Source organism: Arvicanthis niloticus, chromosome X (assembly GCF_011762505.2).
Source record: "Arvicanthis niloticus isolate mArvNil1 chromosome X, mArvNil1.pat.X, whole genome shotgun sequence".
Lineage (NCBI taxonomy): Eukaryota > Metazoa > Chordata > Mammalia > Rodentia > Muridae > Arvicanthis > Arvicanthis niloticus.
In genome coordinates, this window is record NC_047679.1 from 117,928,440 (window position 1) to 117,947,008 (window position 18,569).

Consider the following 18,569-nt stretch of genomic DNA (forward strand, 5'->3'; position numbering starts at 1 on the left):
ATGAGATCTTGCGACTCCTGGAGCTCTAGTTTACACAAAAGACAGACTCTTGTGTGAGGAAGCAGGCCTGGTCATGGTGCACTCCTTCCAGTCATTGCTCCCTCGTTGTCTTCTCTCTGGTCTCACCTGCAAGTTGTCAGAACTTTGTGACAGCTCTTCCTGGAAAGCTCATTTCTCCTCTGTCTGAAACCAAGGCGGCAGCCCCTCTCTTTCCCAAGCATGAGTTTCCTAGGGAAATTTTAATTCTTTGGGGTCCATTGTTCAGTATAGACATGTATGTCTGTTTAAAACATCTTGCCTCCTGCTAGGATCGTCCCATCCCTCTCATGTGTTAGAATACAGTGCTTGATATTACAGACGTACACGTACACGTACACTGTATCCTCTCCTTCTGCTGCCCAAGGACTGGGAAAGGATGGACATAATATTTTTGTTGAACACAAGAACTAATTTCAAGGTGAAGAAATACACTTGAGGGCTTGATAACTAACAGCAGACAAGGTTGCTCTCTCCATCAACAAGCAGAGGGTGGTGCTGAATATCTCCCAGCCTCAGTTAAGCTATTAAATATAGGACAATTAAAAAATTCAGTAACATTTCCTCCCTGTTGGCATAACATAGCACTTTCCTCTTTGTTACTTTCCACTGTTTTTCTTTCCAGTGCAACTCTGAGAAAAGAGTGGTTTTACATAATATAAAAACAGCTGTCCTTCCTCATCCAGAAGCACCTCTTAAGTGCCAGTTGCACATGGTGCTATGTGAGGGTCTCTGAGAAGAGGATTATGCAGTCCCAGCAAGCACATGCACCAACAATAGAATTAAACTTTTCAGTTCCCATGGATGTTTCTCTAAGTGTTTGGAGTCTTAGGTTGGTGGCGGTACTTGGAATGAGAGCAAAGTGGGGGAGTGTGTACTGGGTCTTGCTTCCATATGCAGGAGCTGGATGCAGCTTTGTTTCCTGTGGAGTTGGCTTTCTTCTCACTAAAGCAAGTATGGTGCAAGTGGCAATATCCTGACAGTGTGGCTTTTCTGGACTGCCAGAGAGTGCTTTCCTAAAGTCTTCTGTGCTGAGATGTCATCTATAAAAATTATTTCACCATAAGACTTTCATTGCCTAAGTTATTGAACAAATAGAGATGGATGTGATGAAACATCGTAGTTCTAGTATATGGGAAGATGGGGTAGAAGGTGGCTTTGAAACCTATCTAGGCTACGTAGTAAATTATAGTCTAGCCTTGGCTACGTAGTGACATCCTGTCTAATAAAAGAAAAAGAAAAAAATGTATTTGTGCAGAGTCTAAAACTAAGGGTAGAAGGTGGAGCAGTGTCTTCGTCCATTCAGAAATCCTTCCCAGCTATCCTTTGTAATAGGGGTACTGGTTAAACCCTAGGGACTTGCTGTCAGTTCATTGTTTGCCCTCTTGGAGTTCACCTCCTGTGTGTGGGTGGGAGCTTCTAACTAGAATACTTGCAAACTAGAGCAATTGCAAACATTGTGGCTGCTAAGAAGAAAACAAAGCCAAGGTTGTAAGGGGCCCCTGGAGAGACTACTTTCCTTCAAATTTGTATTTTGCTTAATAGCAACAAGAATTCAAGTTTTAGATCCATATTAAAGTGTTGAGGATACAGAGATTAAGAAAAAATATCCATAGACTCCCATGTTAAGGTCAGTCTGTTGGAGAAGACTTAAAAATAGTTTATGAAAGGAGCAAGCAGGAGGTTCTGGAAAGTTCATTCTACACGATCAGAAAGGAACAGAGTGGTTTGTATCAGGCCTTCAATGGCCGTGAATGTATTGAAGTTGCAAGCATGGTAAATTGTCAGTTAAGAGAGCTGGTCGTTCATTGATAGCCAATTTCCAGAAGACAGGACGCATCGCCTCTGGAGGTGGTGTTGTTACAGGGACGTCAGAGATGTGCACAGTCAATGGAGCTCAAGGTAGAGTCTGTGGCAGTGAATTGCTTTCCAACCTGAGAATTAATGATGCATTCCTACTTTTAAAGTGCTAATATTGATAACAGTTCACATTTTAGTTTCTTGCCATCCTTTGCATTTCCAATGTCTTGTTCTTGCATATGAGAGAAAATGCATCTGGCCCCTTTTAATGTGGTGACCTCCACTCCTGTCTATTTCCTGAAAAAGATATATCTCATGTACTCCAGGCTGGATTTAAAGCCATTGTATAGCCAGGGATGGCCTTGAACTCCTGATATCCTTGTCTCTACCTCATAAGGGAAGGGATTATTAGTATCCACCACCATGCCTGGGTAAAAGCAAGTAACTTTCACTGGAGTGTTTTAGAGTAAAAAATATTTCAAAATTACTTGAGTGATACTGTTCTTTCACTCTCATCTACTGGGAAGAATTATAGGCTATAGGTGAGAAAGGAGAAAGTCAAAATGACCTTTAAGTTAGTGCAACAAAAGCATGAACTACTTGCATTCTAAGCACCTTTTTCTCCTTCTTCATTATTTCTTCCAAAACATAATGTGTAACACAGTTTTTGTCAATATTTATAGTTTTCTTAACAATTGTATGTGTTTTACCAAACTCACATGATAACAATGACTGCTGCTGCTTCTGCTGCTGCTGTTGCTGCTGCTGCTACTACTATGATGATGAAGATGACAACAAGGTCTCTCTATGTATCCATGGTTGTTATAGAACTCAATACATTGACCGGACTGGCCTCAAATTCACAGAGAATTTGCATGTGCCTCCACACCTGATTTCAAGGTCAGGCTGTAAAGTTTAAAATCAAGGCCTAGAAAATTTACTAAGAAGTTGAGGCACAATCTACTGTTTTCAAAAGCACCTCAAAGCAAAAACAAATCCAATGTGTATGCCTGTGTGCATGTTAATGGAGTTTGGAAGGAGCTCACTGCATCTTAGTGAGAGAAAGCCTAGTGAACAAAAGAGTTAAGACCTTCTAGGTAGGTCTAGTTAAGACCTGCTAGGTAGGGCAGAGTGACTCACACCATAATCCCAGTACAGGTGAGGCAGGAGGATTGCCATGAGTCAGGCCAGGCTGAACAACACTCTGAGTTCCAGGTTGCCTTCCACTACCAGGTGAGACTCTGTTTCAAAAGAACAAAACAAAACAAAACAAAACAAAAAACCAAACCAAAACAAAACCTCAAAAAAAAAAAAAAAAAAAACAAACCCTCAATCCCTCCAAAAACAAAACCACCACCAACAAAACCACAAAGAAAACAAAATCAAAGCAAAATCGATCACTCTACCTGCAGTTCTACCAACAAAAAGTTTAAAGCAGATACAAAGCGAGGTAAAGAGAAATGGAGGCAAGGCCTGCCCAGAGCCTGAGCGTTGTCAGACCTGCTTCTGGTCCCTTTGCATGGTTTCAAAGTCGTCCCCTGCAGGGTGCCAGACACCTTTCCTGTGTGTCAGCTCTTCTTCTTTAGTGTTTCCTCTTCTGATGCCCATTGTAGAGCTATTGGCTTGGTGGCTCCTTTACTTACAGTTGAATGTTTTAGTCACTAAAGGGATATCAAAGGAACCATTTTTGTACCTGTCTTCATGCAAGGCCAAGTGTGGACAGACAAGGTTGGTGCATGGAAGTGCATCTTTTCTTGGCAGATGGCTGAGAACACCTAAATGTGCCATTATTGGAAAAATAAAAGAAGACAGAACAAAAATAAACCAACCTAGCCAGACTTAGAAACTTTGTTATTCTTTCAGTTCTGTGGGGGAATAAATGAAATTATTTCCCCCTTGTGATTAGCTGCAAGGTGTGTTTTAAACAACAATAGTTCTGCTCAAAAGTTGCTTTAAGAGAGCCTTTTGTTCTTGGACAATAAACATCCTAATGAAAACCAGGCTATATGCAAATAAAGCCATTTCTGTTTTTTTTTTTTTTTTTTTTTTTTTTTTGGAAATCATGTTTATAAGCACCACAAATACATTTCAATTGATAAAGGGAGCAGTAGGTAAAAATGTGTCCTCAAACCCTTCCTGCTCACTACCGACATACACATATTTTTGTAGTACATTGCTCAATTGTGAAATCTGGGAGAAAGCATGCAATAAACATTTTTTTTTGCAGCAAATTTTAGTAAAATATCTGTAAAAAGAAGACCAAATATACCAATGTTGAATATTACAATGTATTTGATTAATTTTTTCTTCTTTTAATACAAAATTGTCAGATAATCTTGTCCTGCAAAAATACTACATTTTAAAATTCAGTGTGGTGCTATCAGGCACCCCCGGTCTCTTCGAGCTATAAGTGGTACTGGGCTCGTACTGCTTGTCAAAATTTAATGAGAGGGCCCGTTCTAAAATAATTGAATTTTCATATCAGAACGAACCAGGATTACTCAGACAATAAAATTGCTGAGTCCTGTACTGTTACCAGCAAATACCTTTTGCTTTGCTCATGAAATCAGTATGTAAATGTTCAGGGTTTGTATTTAAGGCATCTTAGGCATTTGGAGTTGTAGTACTAGCAATAATTTCAAATGGTGCCGGTGATAAGTAGCTGGTTTTTTATAATGTTCAAAGTGTAATTTGTTTGGTGAATCAGGATAAGCATTTGGTTTATATTTTATATAAATGTTAATGCATTTGCAGTTTAATTATGTTTCTTAACTTTTAGCATTTCAGAAGTCAAATTTGAGGACTGGTCCATCAGATTGTCTTGCTTTCATAACATTCTGAAAAATGGGAGCGCCCCCATGCAGTGAGTTTGAAGGTAAGAGGTGCTGGGGAAGTTGGTGATGGTATGTTTGGGGAGCCAAGCCAGGAGCACTGATGATGAAGGAAGTAGGAGAAATGCCATGCCTTAGGTGTGCCATCCCCATTCCTGCCCTGAGAGCCCTCCATCAACAGAAAGAAGACACCTCCGCAGAGTGACTAATTTATTTCTTTTATGAACGCTGAGTTTGAGAGCACCTATTGAATAAAGTAGTATAATTTAAAAAAAATTAACCAGGGTTCCTGTAATGCTGCAGTGATTGAGGGCACCAGAAGAGAATAAGAGCCCTCTCTACTGTGGTAGAGAAAGTTGCTTTAGGACATGTTATTTTCCATGATACTATTTTTAAAATGATCTGCAGATTATTAGCCTTTATGCAAATGCACACTCAATCAAAAGTTAGCTGTGTAATTTGCCAGTGAAAGCAATACTTGTCAGATTCATTTTTTCCCTATGATATGGCTTGGTTTGGTTGAGAATCTTGAATAATGCAGCTTTAGAGACAGAAGAGCCAGCCTTTATTTCCTTTTTATCATAGGGCACAGGGCTGCTCAAACAACAGCCTACGTGCCAAATCCAGCTTGCTGACGACTTTTATAAATAAAGCTTCCTTGTAACATAGTGCAGCTCATTCACTGTGGTGATTTTATGTGTCTAGTTTAATTTCTGTTGCTGCAATGAAATAGCCTGAGCAAAATAGACTAATGAAGAAAGGATTTATTCGCCCTACAATTCCAGATTGCCATTCATCAGTGTGGGGAAATCGAGGCAGGAACTTGCATCATCATGTCTCTAGTCAAGAGCAGAGAGAGAACAACTGTGTGGATTCTTGTTTGTTTCTCCTCAGTTCCATTTCTTCACTCTTAATACTGTTCTGGAATGCCTCTATAGGGAATTTTGCATTTCACAGTGTGTTGTGTCTTCTTCCATTGATTAACCACCAAGACAATCCTCACAGACATGTCCACAGGCCAACTTTATCTACAAAAATTCCTCATTAAGACTCTGGAGAGTCTTAATTCAAGACTGCTGTTAGAGAGTACTGACTGCTTTCCCAGAGGACCACATTTCTGTTTCTAGCACTGACAAGCTAGCCTAAAACAGTCTGCAATTTCAGTTCCAGGGGAGATGAGGGCCTTTTCTGTCCACCCAAGACACCAGGTATACACTTGTACATATACACACATTTGAGAAAAACACAGAAGCATGAAACAAAAATGAATAATAAAAGTCTTTTCTAAAAGACTTTTCTTTCAGATAATTCTAGGTTGTATCAAAGTTGACAGAAAAAATGTAACCTGCATAGAAGGTACCTCACAATTTTATGGTAGACATGCTGAAGCAGGGAAAGGCTTAAATGTGCTCTCAGCCATGGATATGCTGGATAGCTTTAGCCTCATCACTTCCTGATTTTGATTGCTGGTGGGGGCTGTGGTCATACTCAACACCTACTGAATGCTGAACTCTTTGGAACACTTTACAGTTGGATGTTGTCTTACCCCTCACAGTAGCCACAACACTGTTACTATCTTCTTTATATATGTGATCAGAAGGAAGCTCAGAGAGGGTAAGAGATGTGACCATTCTCATTTGCATTATGAGTAGTAGAATTGGGACATCTGGCTCAAGAATTTTTGTTTGGTTAGATAATTTTTCAAGCACACACATATATATAGAAATTATATATATATATATATATATATATATATATATATATATATATGTACTGCATCACTAAGTAGACATCACTCAACTTCAGTAAGTAGTAGCATTTTAGCATTTGTGTTTTCACTATTTTTCTTCTAAGTCTTCCCACAATTTTAGATCTGTGGAACAAATCAATATCATATCACTGCATCTACAGACACTCCATAGTTCAACCCCAGTGGATAAGGACTTGAACAGTAAATGCTGTGTCATTTGGATGTATAACAAAATTCACAGTAATTCCATAATATTACCTGTAGCAGTCTAAATTAAATTTTTTTCCTGATTGTCTTACAGTTCTCTTGTGACCACTGGTTAGTCTAAATCAGAATTTAAGCTAGACTCATTTACTGTACTTGCTAATTATGTAAGCATGGCTCTCATAATAAAGTTAGGAGTTTCACACCATACTTCTTTTACTTCTCCTAATTTATTAAAGACACTGGCTCATAGAAACTGTGGGATGACTGTTACTGTTTCTTCAATTGTTTCTTTTTGGTGTACCTCACTCAGTCCCTCTTTCCCTACTATAGATCTAACAGACTGATAAAATTGGTTCACATGAATAGGTACTGTGTGCTCCCTATTACGCTACCTTAAGGAGCACAGAATGACTGGTTATTATCATCAATGTTACTGGAGTTTTTGAGTCAAAGCTGAAACTCAAGCAGCCCCAACAAGCCAGGCTTAGCTTCCTGTCCCCAACATACTAATAAAAGATACAACCCATAGTGAAAATTAAAGATTTGTTTACCACGGCCACATTGGGAAAAAGAAAAAAAAAAAAAAAAAAAGAGAGAGTCTCATTGCCCCAGGTCCATTTTCAAGGGCTTTGAAATGAAGTTGAGGTTTCAGTAATGGGCAAGAATGGTTTGAAATTTTAGCTCAGTTGCATGCTATGTACCTAGCATACACAAAATATTATACTTGATCCCATGTATATAATAAACTGGATATGGTACATTCCTGAAATCCTAGCACTCAGGTAGGGAGGTGGAGGAAGGAGGATCAGATATTCAAGGCTATCCTTTGCTAGTGACTTAAAGTTAGAGGCTAGCCTGCAATACATCAGATGCCCAACTCAAAATGACAAACAGCAACAATAACATTAAGCATATATGTATATAAATATACATATATATGTAAACACACACATATACACATGTATGCACATATATGCATATATCTATATGTGTACATATATGTGTATACACATGCATTTATGTATATATACATATATTTAAACACACACATACACAATGAAAAAGAACTGTGAATTTGTAAGAGAGCAAGGAGGGATTTGGAAGAAGGAAAGGGAGGGGGAAGGGGTATAATTATATTATAATTTCAAAAATTAAGTAAATAATTAAAACTTTTTTTGTCTTAATTAGTTGAAATTCTTCCAAGCAGAACTTCTTCTCTTCAATTATTTGCTTACCTTATCCTAATGTGCAGTTTGTTTAGGAGAAACAAAATAAATATTTAATTCTTAGCTTTTTTTTTAAATTAAGATTCATTTTCATATCTTAGTAACTTTTGGTAGTAACCAAGAATAATACTATGATTAATAAATGATATAAATTGTGGATTTGAGAATAAAAATTTCCTTCAGGAATGAGAGTAAATAATTTTGCCATTAATATCATTGTGGCCTGTGGGAGTTACATGTCAGCTCTTGCCGAAGTGTACTTGCTTTGTGTCACAAGGCATAGATACTGGCCATCTTGTAAACTTCATTTCTCAGCCTGAGAAGCCGATGTTTCTCTGGAAGTTTCCCTTTACAAAACAAGCCTCTGTGGAGTGGAATGGGAATTGCAACCCTTATCTGTATGAGGGTTCTGTGTGATGAACAGAGCAGACAATGGATGCACTTAGATTCGTCAGTGAGATTTCAAGTGAGCTTTAATAATGTCCTGGTAGCTAGAGTGCTTGTGCATGATCTAGGTCCTAATTCAAAGGTTTTTTTTTTCCAAGGCTTTTACTCAAATTACAACCATCTTTTTGTATAAAAGTGCATGGCCTGAAGATTCTGTAAAGCAAGCAACTGTCAAATGAAGCTGAATTTAGGAGGCCTATGGATAGTGTATGAAGACTCATAAGACTCGGGAAGTAAAGAAAACTTACAAGTTGCAAGCATTTAAACAGAAGATTCACAGCACTCCTTCCCAGGATTATACTGATATAGAAAAATCTCAAAATGAGTAGAATTGGTATTCTAAAGGGCTTACCAATATATTTGCTTAGGAGACATTAAGTCACAGAAGTGCAATTTAACTAAAGGAAAACTGCCTCCAAAACACCCCAAAGATAAGTAGTGTGAGAAGTGGCTTGTTAGAGATAAATGAAATTGAAGATGCTAGGATGTAAATGTTTACTCACGAGGATTGATCAGCCATTCAGCTCAGATTCCCATGACAAATGAGATAGCACTGACTGACTATCCATTAGTCCCTAATTCCCATATACTAAAGACATACCTCTAAGGACAGTTTATGGTGGGCAGTGTAGGCTCATAAACATCATTAATTCCAGATCTGTCATTAAGTATCCTATGTATTTATCAGGGAAGACATAGTTACGTTCAGTAGGCAAGATGACCCTGGGTAACAACTATCTAAAAAAAAGAATACCAGTGTACTTAAAAATAATTCTGGCAATATGTGATATCTTTGCTGTATAAATCTGTTAACTGCCTAAGCAGGTAGACTTATAGTTTCCCATCTCTATTTATATTTTTTGAAGTATAACCTAGGGCAGAGACTGGAAAGAGATTGAAGCATGACCGTGTATGTAAAATGCATAAGCCTAAGATGTTCACGTGTCTCCACCAGTTAAAGATAGTTGATATATCTAGGTTGGGTATTGGGTTACACTTCTGATTGAGCATTACCAAACTTATAAAGCCTTTGATTAACATTTTAAAAAAGTGTATAAATGCAAAAAGGAAAAGGGGGCATGGGATAGGGGTTTTCTGGGGGGGGGGAATGGGGAAAGGGGATGGCATCTGAAATGTAAATAAAATATCCAATAAAAAAAGGAAAAACAAACAAACAAACAAATAAATAAATAAAAATAAATTAATTAAAAAATGCATAAGCCCACTGTGTGTATAAAGAAAATCTTATGTTGGAGGTCAACTCTTATTTAGATGTTAGCCCCAGTCAGCAAGGTGCTTAAGTAAGGAGCTTTCCTTCTGTTTAAGTGCATGAAGTTATTTCTCCCTGAGAAGGCATGCTATTTCTATAGTAATGTAAGTGACAACATTTGCAAGGGAAAGGAGATTATCTGACCAGCTGAACTACTTGCAAATTATATAGCTAGTTCCAGGGAAGCAACTTTCCTGAGTCATCACCCAACTGGGGTTGGGATTTTGGTGAAGCAAATAGGTGCTGTTGAGTCACCCATATTCCTATAAGTAACCCATGACCCATACTCCTGCATGTAATGCCCAAAACTTGTTGGTTAACCAGAACTGTTTGTTGTTCTGTACACAGTTACCTATCTAGGGTGAATATTTTTTTATGTTTACTAAGTAAAAAAAATCATACATGTATGTGTATGTATGTATGTATGTATGTATGTATGTATGTATACATAGCACATTTGTGGTTGTTTTTTCTTTCTGTTTTGAGACAGGATCAGTATCCCAGGCTGGCTCATGTTTACTATTTAGCTGAAAATGACCTTGAATTAAATTCTGATCCTTCTGTCTTTTTCTCTGGAGTACTGGGATTATGGGTTACTCTGGATGCAACTTAGTGCCCCTCGTGTGTTAAGCAAACAGTGTACCAATTGAGCTATATTATATCCCTAACCCCTGGTATTTTATTTGCCCTCTTTGATCTTCAGATCTCCTTTAGATGGTATCATCCTCTATTTATGTTTTACTCTTAAAATGAGGATCAAAGGTTCTAGTACTTTTCCAAGGTCATAAAGCTAGTAAGTAGCAGAGCAAGGATCCACACTACATTCTTACAACTTAGCATCCCTTCCAGCACATGAAGAAAGTAACTGCATCCTAAGATGTTGTCTATAGATAGTTCACCAGTGGAGGTCATTTTAAATTTATATTCAGGGGTAGCCAAAAGCTTTGGACCATTTTCTTTAGAAGCTAAACTATTAATTTTCTTCAGTAGCTTTTAGGTGGTCAGACACTTGAGTGCCTCTTATTATTACCATTTCTATTGCCCTTCATTTCTCCTCACAGCTTGAATGTGTGAGTTGTTTGAGGATAGAGAAGGCCTGATTACTCTCCTTGTTTCCTTTGCTATATGACGGGAAGCTTTCAATTCATTTCACATTAGCAGTTACTTAGCCAAGAAATAGATGATTTTTTACTGGTTCATATTCCTACTAGAACATGGACATTTTTTTCCTCTCAAACTTCTTATGAATTGAGTTCATCAGTCATTTTACTGTAAACATTAAACCTGGGGGAAATGAGACTAAGAAAATGTAAAACATGAAATGGAAAATACAAATACATATGTGAAGTAAAAAATGTCTTCTACCAACCTCAGGGTATCTAAATTAGACCCCAGAGGAGGAATCATGGGGTGCTTGAAGGTCTTACACGTCCCTTTTTGTATTTATAATTTAGGCAAGTGGAAGGAAAGATAAATGTCTCCATTATATATATATCCTAGAACTCATGTGAGAATTCACATTGGAAGAAATAATATCTATTGTCTCATGGCTGTGCCACAATACCTGATACATTCAATCAAGGGGAAAAAGTTTATTTTAGCTTACAGTTTGAAGGAAGGTACAGTCCATCATGGTGGCAGGAGCTTGAGGAGACTGGTTACATTATATCCACAGTCAAGTAGAGAGTTATAGATATTGATGTTCATTTCACTTTTCTCTGTTTATACAGCTCAGGATTCCAGATCATGGAATGATGCTAATCACAGTTAGGATGGGGCTTCTCAATGCATCCAGTGTTAGACAATCCCTGTCAAGCTGATAGTATCAACCATCATGGAGGGCAAGCATTATTTCCTTCACCGGTGCAGGCACCTTTCATGCTCAGCACTCACAAGAGACCTGGAATTGGAAGGATCAGGTTCGGTTTTGGCTTTACCATGACCACATTCACCCTTAATCTTTCCGCACCTCTAACTTCTTACTTCCCAAAGGAGAGCAGAGATGATAGGTAGCCCATGCAGCCATGAGAATTGGTGGGATAACAGAAGGTTTAGCACAGGGTGTGATGATTAAGATAGTGATTCTGTTAATGGTGGTAATCCTTCCATCCTTGATAATGAATGTCACTGTTGTCGATCATTATCATTACCACCATCTCATGAATGTGTAGATTATGGGACCAGAGAGCTACATAGCTCTCAGCAGGTAAAGCTACTTGCTGCTCAAACCTGATGACCTGAGTTTGACTGAGAGAACTGATTCTACAGATTTCTCTGTCTTCCACATAAGCACCATGGCATGCATATTCACATGTATCGTGCACACACATGATAATAATAAATACATACAAACAGGATAATAAATATAGCATAGTATAATATAATTATCTAGGCTTTGACCTAGAGTGGTATAAATCAGAAATAACAATTGGATTTTCAATATTGTGTCTTAGATATTTGTTTTGTGAAACAATTACATGTGTTTCCTTAATAATAATCGTTCAGGTAAACTTGCTCCTGTCTGAATTCTTTTTTTAAAAAGATTTATTTATTTATTTCATGTATGTGTGTACACTGTAGCTGTCTTCAGACACACCAGAAGAGGGCATCAGATCCCATTACAGATGGTTGTGAGCCACCATGTGGTTTCTGGGAATTGAACTCGGGATGACTGGAAGAGCAGTCAGTGCTCTTAACCACTGAGTCATCTCCCAAGTCCTCCCATTTGTATTCTTAAAGTAAATTCCATAAAGCAATCTCTGTTACTCCCCTTCTAGGGCTTCAGCATTATGCCCGTTGTCCTTTGTAACCTTCTGTGCAATAACTCTAATGCCTCTTCTACATTTCTGTTTTCTTTTGTCCTTCTTTCTTTCCTTCCTTCCTTTCTTCTTTCTTTTCTTTTCCTTTCTTTCCTTCTTTCCCTCCCTTCCCTCCTTCCCTTTCTTTCCTTCCTTCTTTCACCTTCCAAGAAAGCTTTTACCCTTATATTCCATTGAAAGTGTTGTGGTCAGGGTCATCAACAGCTTTCACATAACTAGATCCTTTGTGTGGTTTGGTTTGTTTTGTGTTTGCTTTATAGAACACCCAAGTAACATTTCATGCTTTTCTACGTTGACTGCACCCTCACTGGCTGCTTCTTTTAAATATCCGTGTCTGGATCCAAAACATTGGAGCTAACTATACTTATTATTTATGTAGTGTATTTTTTCTTTTTATAGACAGATTATCATGAAACCCAGGCTGGCCTTGAACTCACTTGAACTGTAGCAGAGGATGACGTGACCTTGAATTCCTGATTCTCCTGCCTCAGCCTCCCAAATGCTGGGATTGCAGCACACAGCAGCACATTAACCTGGCTTTGTATGCCCTATTTTACTGCAGTCAGTATTTGACTTTAAATATTGTTTATCCTTCCCTTACCTCTTGATATCTACAGGATCTGGTATTGTGATTATAGCTCCTAATATGTTGGGAGTGTGCCATTTATACTCTTTGGGCACACATCTGCCTCTTCCAAAAGAAGCCTTTGGTTTACTTTCTGCTTATTTGGGGGATCCAGAATCCCCTATAGAATTCCTCCACGATTCCAGAATGAATGTGTGCCTTTAAAAGTTCCCCAGTTAAATGTAGTGGCAGTATAAAAAAAATTGTGTATGACCTCAGACATGGCATTACCTTAGTTAGGGTTTACATTGCTGTAAAAGACACCATGACCAGGGCAACTCTTATAAGGATAACATTGAATTGGGACTGGCTTACAGGTTCAGAGATTCAGTCCATTATTATCAAGGTGGGAGCATGGCAGCATCCAGGCAGGCATGGGGCTAGAGGAACTAAGAGTTCTTCATCTTGTTCTGAAGGCATCCAGGAGAACATTGGTTTCCAGGCAGCTAGGAGACACACTTCCTCCAACAAGGCCACACCTACTTCAACAGGGCCACACCTCCTAATAGTGTTATTACCTAGACCAAGCATATTGAAACCACCACAGGCATTTATTATGTTTCTTTCAAGATGCACAAGATAGTGGTACATGGTAAGGTGTTTTAAAGTCATCCAGCACCAAGCCACACACACACACACACACACACACACACACACAACCATTTAGAGTGAACATTCATTTGTTTATTCATTCATTCATTCATTCATTCATAAGTACTGGGTTTAGGAATAGTTACTGTTTTCGTTGGGGGAGATTCTAAGTCAAATAAGACACAGTCCTGAAGTAACCATCTCTTAATCAAATGAGACATCTAGAGACACATTAGGAGGGAGAAAAAAACTGTGTACAGGAGTAGTGAGGGATTGACAGTTCTATCATAATACTCAGATGAATTAATCACAAAGCTTTTTCTCACTACCTTGAGTAGGCACTCTTACATCTCCGAGCCTCAATTTTTCTACTGTAAAATGGAGATAATAGCAGTATCTATTTTTATGGGGCTTGTCTCTATAACAATGAAATGGATATAGTAAAGTATATGATGCACTTGAAGGAAGTATCTTTAGAAAATCCATTACTGTGTGCAAATGACTATGTCAGTAAAATATAAGAAAGGATTAAATGACATAGTACATGCAAAGGAAGAGCACAATAAGAACCTGATAAATGATAGCTATTATATATTACTTGGAGAAGACACTTGATCTTTCTGCACTGGCGCAGGTGGAATACAGTCTGCATATAGATCTCTGTATGTATTCTTAGATTTGGATCTTTCCTTTCTGTTCTGTTCAGAACTGTGCTTTCCAACATCCCCCTGAGAGTATGTCTTTCCTAATAAAGGGACTTAATATAGCAATGAAAAGTATATAAATTATCTCAATTTAAAATATTGTTTTTTAAAGGTAGACAGGATCTGAGAAACAGTCCTTGAGATTATCCTCTGACTTCCACATCCATGTGCACAAATGGCTACCTGCACTCACATGAACATATATATGTATATATATATATATATATACATATATATATATGTGTGTGTGTGTGTGTGTGTGTACATAATACTGGTAGTTTTATATTGACTACATGGGGAAATGATATTTTAATACATGAAGCTAAAGAAAATATCCTCTTAATTTCACTTGTCTGCTTCAGTGTGACAACTGGAAGATGCTGAATTCATATGCGTTCTTCCTGCGTGTATAATGGATGTAAATCATGTCTGATAGAAACCTCTGTCCTAACAGCAGCCTCTTCTCTACATTCCTCCCTTTAGGATTTGCCGAGATTCTCTTTATTACTGTCGATGGATGCCTCTTCTGCTTTCTTTCTCTTACTAGGAGCAGAGTGATCTGTTCTTCATTGTCTGCAGTGACAGACCTGGAAGTTTTACTGACTTCCACATTTTAGAATTTAGTAGGTTTTCTTACTTGGTATCTATAGGTTTCTCTCCACTGCTGTTATAAACTCTAAGATGGCCCATGCTATTTCTAATTTGCCTCCACTTAACGATAACCACAGTACATAGCAAATACTGAGCGCTTTTCAAGTACCACAGACCCATACAAATGACTGTCAGGCTTTTTACAACCACCTACATTTTCCAGTTTCTTCCTGAGATTTAACTCATGACTGTTCTTACCCTGCTTGCAGCCAGCGTCTTGATGCAGCCTCTTGTACTCTCTGTGGTGTGTAATCTGTCCCATGTGAAGCATAACAGATTTAACAGAAAGCTCTGGCATGCCATGTGGATGGTGTGTATCATTGTGGGATTTCTAATCTCCCTTGAGAGACACCTGGCTATATGACCAGTGTGTAGAGAGCAAGGCCTCTTGCCTTGGTTGCAGACATTTTCTTCATCTGCTTTATGGTGGGCATCCTTCCAATTTTATGGGTGATATTGCCATGTTATTTGTGGTGAGTAAATGATGCACAGAAAGCAGAGTGGGTAGATTATACTAGATGTGAGTTTCCTAGCAACATCATTAACTACGCTGGACCACCATTCAGTCAGCTCTGCCTCCTGTGGTCTGATACCATGGTGACACCACACTCTCTCTGGCCACTCCATAAGCCTTGCACTTACTGAGCTCTGTCTTCAGAGGGACTGGGGAGATAGATCACTTAACAGTGTGCTGCTAAGATGCTAAAATGGATGCCAACTTTCTGCTTTCTTTTCTTTTCCCCTGAGGTCTTTGACTGTGTGCTTTCTGTGATTTGTTTCCTAGGGATGGACAGACTTGTGACCTTTCTGTCTTATAACTATAGAATCTTTGCTGAAGTACCTCATGTCTCTCTAACCATTATGCCTGAGTCTAAAAACTTTCTAGAATGGTTTTAAAAATGCTTAAGGATTCATTTGTCTCAGACATCCTCAAGTTTTATAAGGTATCACAGTCCACACTGAAGTCCCTCTACTGTGCTCCAATAAATGTCAAGAAGTTTTTGGTATGTGTTTGTAAAAAGGTCTTTAAACCTCATTATGTCTGCTACATTCTTTTAACCTAGACCTGGACTGCAGTGATTACAGCACCTGAAAAGGTCTCAGTGCTGCACCAGGCCAGTATACCTAAGTCATCAGTTAGGACATCCATGTTTTCTACCACAGTATTGATATCAGAGACACTGCTATCAGAGACATCAGCATCTCTGTCTCTCTCTGTCTCTGTGTCTTTCTCTATCTTTCTCTCTCCCTCCCTTTCTCCCTCCCTTCCTCATTCTTCCCCTCTCTCTTTCTCTCTATCTCTCCCTCCCTCCCTCCTTCCCTGCCACTTCCCCTCCTTCCTCCTCCCCCTTTCTTTTTTTTCTTACATTGCTCCAGGACTCACAATCTTCTGAGAGAAAGAAAGTGATATTATTAGAATACTGTTCTCTCCCTTTCCGACCTAATCTTGGAACCAAAGGATTCCCAGGTCCCTTTACAGCACAAGGTTTCTTTTTTCAAGAAACCACTCAGGCCTGAAAACAGCATTAGCATGGGCACAAAGTTCTTTCCTCTTCCCGTGGCTCTCTCATGGTACTCTGAAAAGTATCCAAAGTTGGAGTACTTGGCTGCTGGGTTCCTGCCTGGAGGACACTCTGTTCTTGGAGTGTGGGATTTCCTGTGCATTTCTGGGGTGGTTCCAAGTGCTAGGCGCTAGGAGGATGCTTTGAATCCCACCTTGTTTTCCTTTTAAATATCTCAGTATTTTATTTCTTGCCTATAGGGTATAAGGTCCTATTTGGAACATTTGCTAACTAGTCCCTGTCACAGAGTTCCCTCTTTCTTTCCAAAATAACATCACTTGTGTTTTTAAAAGTACCTGTTATTTCAAGTGTTGGTCATTTTAGCCAGAAAACTAGATCTGCGTGGGGTTTAGCATGACTGCGAGAAGGTGAGGGGTGTGAAACTGACTAGCATTTCTACCTTAGAATTGAAAACGTGGGAAAGATATTGTAATGCTGCAAAAAGTAAGTAGTTTTGGCTTAAACTAGAACATATTTCTCTTGGACTTGGAGGTTAATTAGTGTTTAAAATTTCTAGTAAAGCAGTTAATTGCTCTGCAGTTTCATTACTGGACATTGAACATTTGAATTCCCAAACTTTTAGTGTTGAATACTTTTTGTAGTTTGTTGTGAATTCTGTTTTGAATGAGTTTTCTGACTAGAGTTTGAGATCATATGACTCAATAACCACTGTAAAGTAGGAACTTCTAGAAGATGCAGTTCATTGCTTGGTCTCTTCAGAAACTCTTCAAGGTGGGGCTTTCCATGGTAGCATCACAAGTCATGAGATGTTTTTCAGTAATTTCAAGTTGCAATCCATTTCAGTTAAACACGGTCTTAGATTCTGCCCTCTGTAGCTATATAAACCACTTTCTCTTCATGACAGCTCTTGAAATTTGAAAATGCCTCTGGTTAGTCTTCTCTGCCTTTCCCCCATCTCTCTCCCCCTCCCTGCTTCCTCTTCTCTTTTTTTTTTTTTTTTTTTTTTTGTTTTCTTTTTTACTAGGAGACTCACTCTGCAGGCCAAGCTGGGCTGGAATCTTCTCTCCTCTGTCCTCAGCCTCCTGAGTGCTAGGATTATAGCACAAAGCACCAGTTTTAAGGTGCCTCTAAGTTTTAGGATGGTGGGTATGATCTGAGAAGCAGGAACAAAGCCTGTGGCTAGAATCCCTTATGGGTTGGGCCCCTTTGAATGTTAAGATACCTTTACTAACACTTCAAAATCCTGCCAGAGGCTAAGAACAGCAAATGGGCTCTCAGGACACCTTACAAGAGCAGGGAGGTCTCCAGTAGGGCTCTAGGTGAGCAGGTTCTTGCTGGTGTCAGACTTTCGTGTAGCGGTGGTGTCTGTACTGTACATATAGACTTTGTGGTATGATTTTTTTTAAAACTAAAATTGTTTTAAACTGATTCTTTAAAACCTAAAACATTTTACACAGTGTTACTGGGATAACATTGCTGTAGGTGGATTATGGCTATTGGCTATGGATCTTGCCTAATTTTTCAGATCTTTTCCATAGGTTTTAAGTTTTGCTTAAATCAGCAATAGTCATTTTTGTTTACTTGCACTTAGGAAATCTGTATGGGACTAGTTTATATTGTACATATATTTGATTAAAATCCTCATGCCTGTGACAGTAACAACCATTAACCAAAATGCACAAGCTATCTGATAATACACATTTGATATTTTTGAACCCAGCCTCAAAGCACATCAGTCCTGTAGAGCTGTTGTAATAAACACAGGTTAGATGACTTACCAAGAGAGATTAATTTTTCTCTGGTGGCTAGATGTCAATATTGAGGAATTAACATAGTTAATATCATTTTTTGGCTTTAATAAATTAAAACTAGATTTCTATTTTTTATACAATATATCATGATTATAGTCCCACCCCCATTTTCTCCTCCCAGTTCCTCCCCACCTCCCCTTCTCTCTGGATCCACCCCGTTTCTGTCTCGCAACAAAAAAGAACAGGAACCCTATTATAAGAGATAACAACCAAACATGACAGAATAAAATATAATAATATCAAGTACAAAATATCATACTGAAGTTGGACATGGTAAC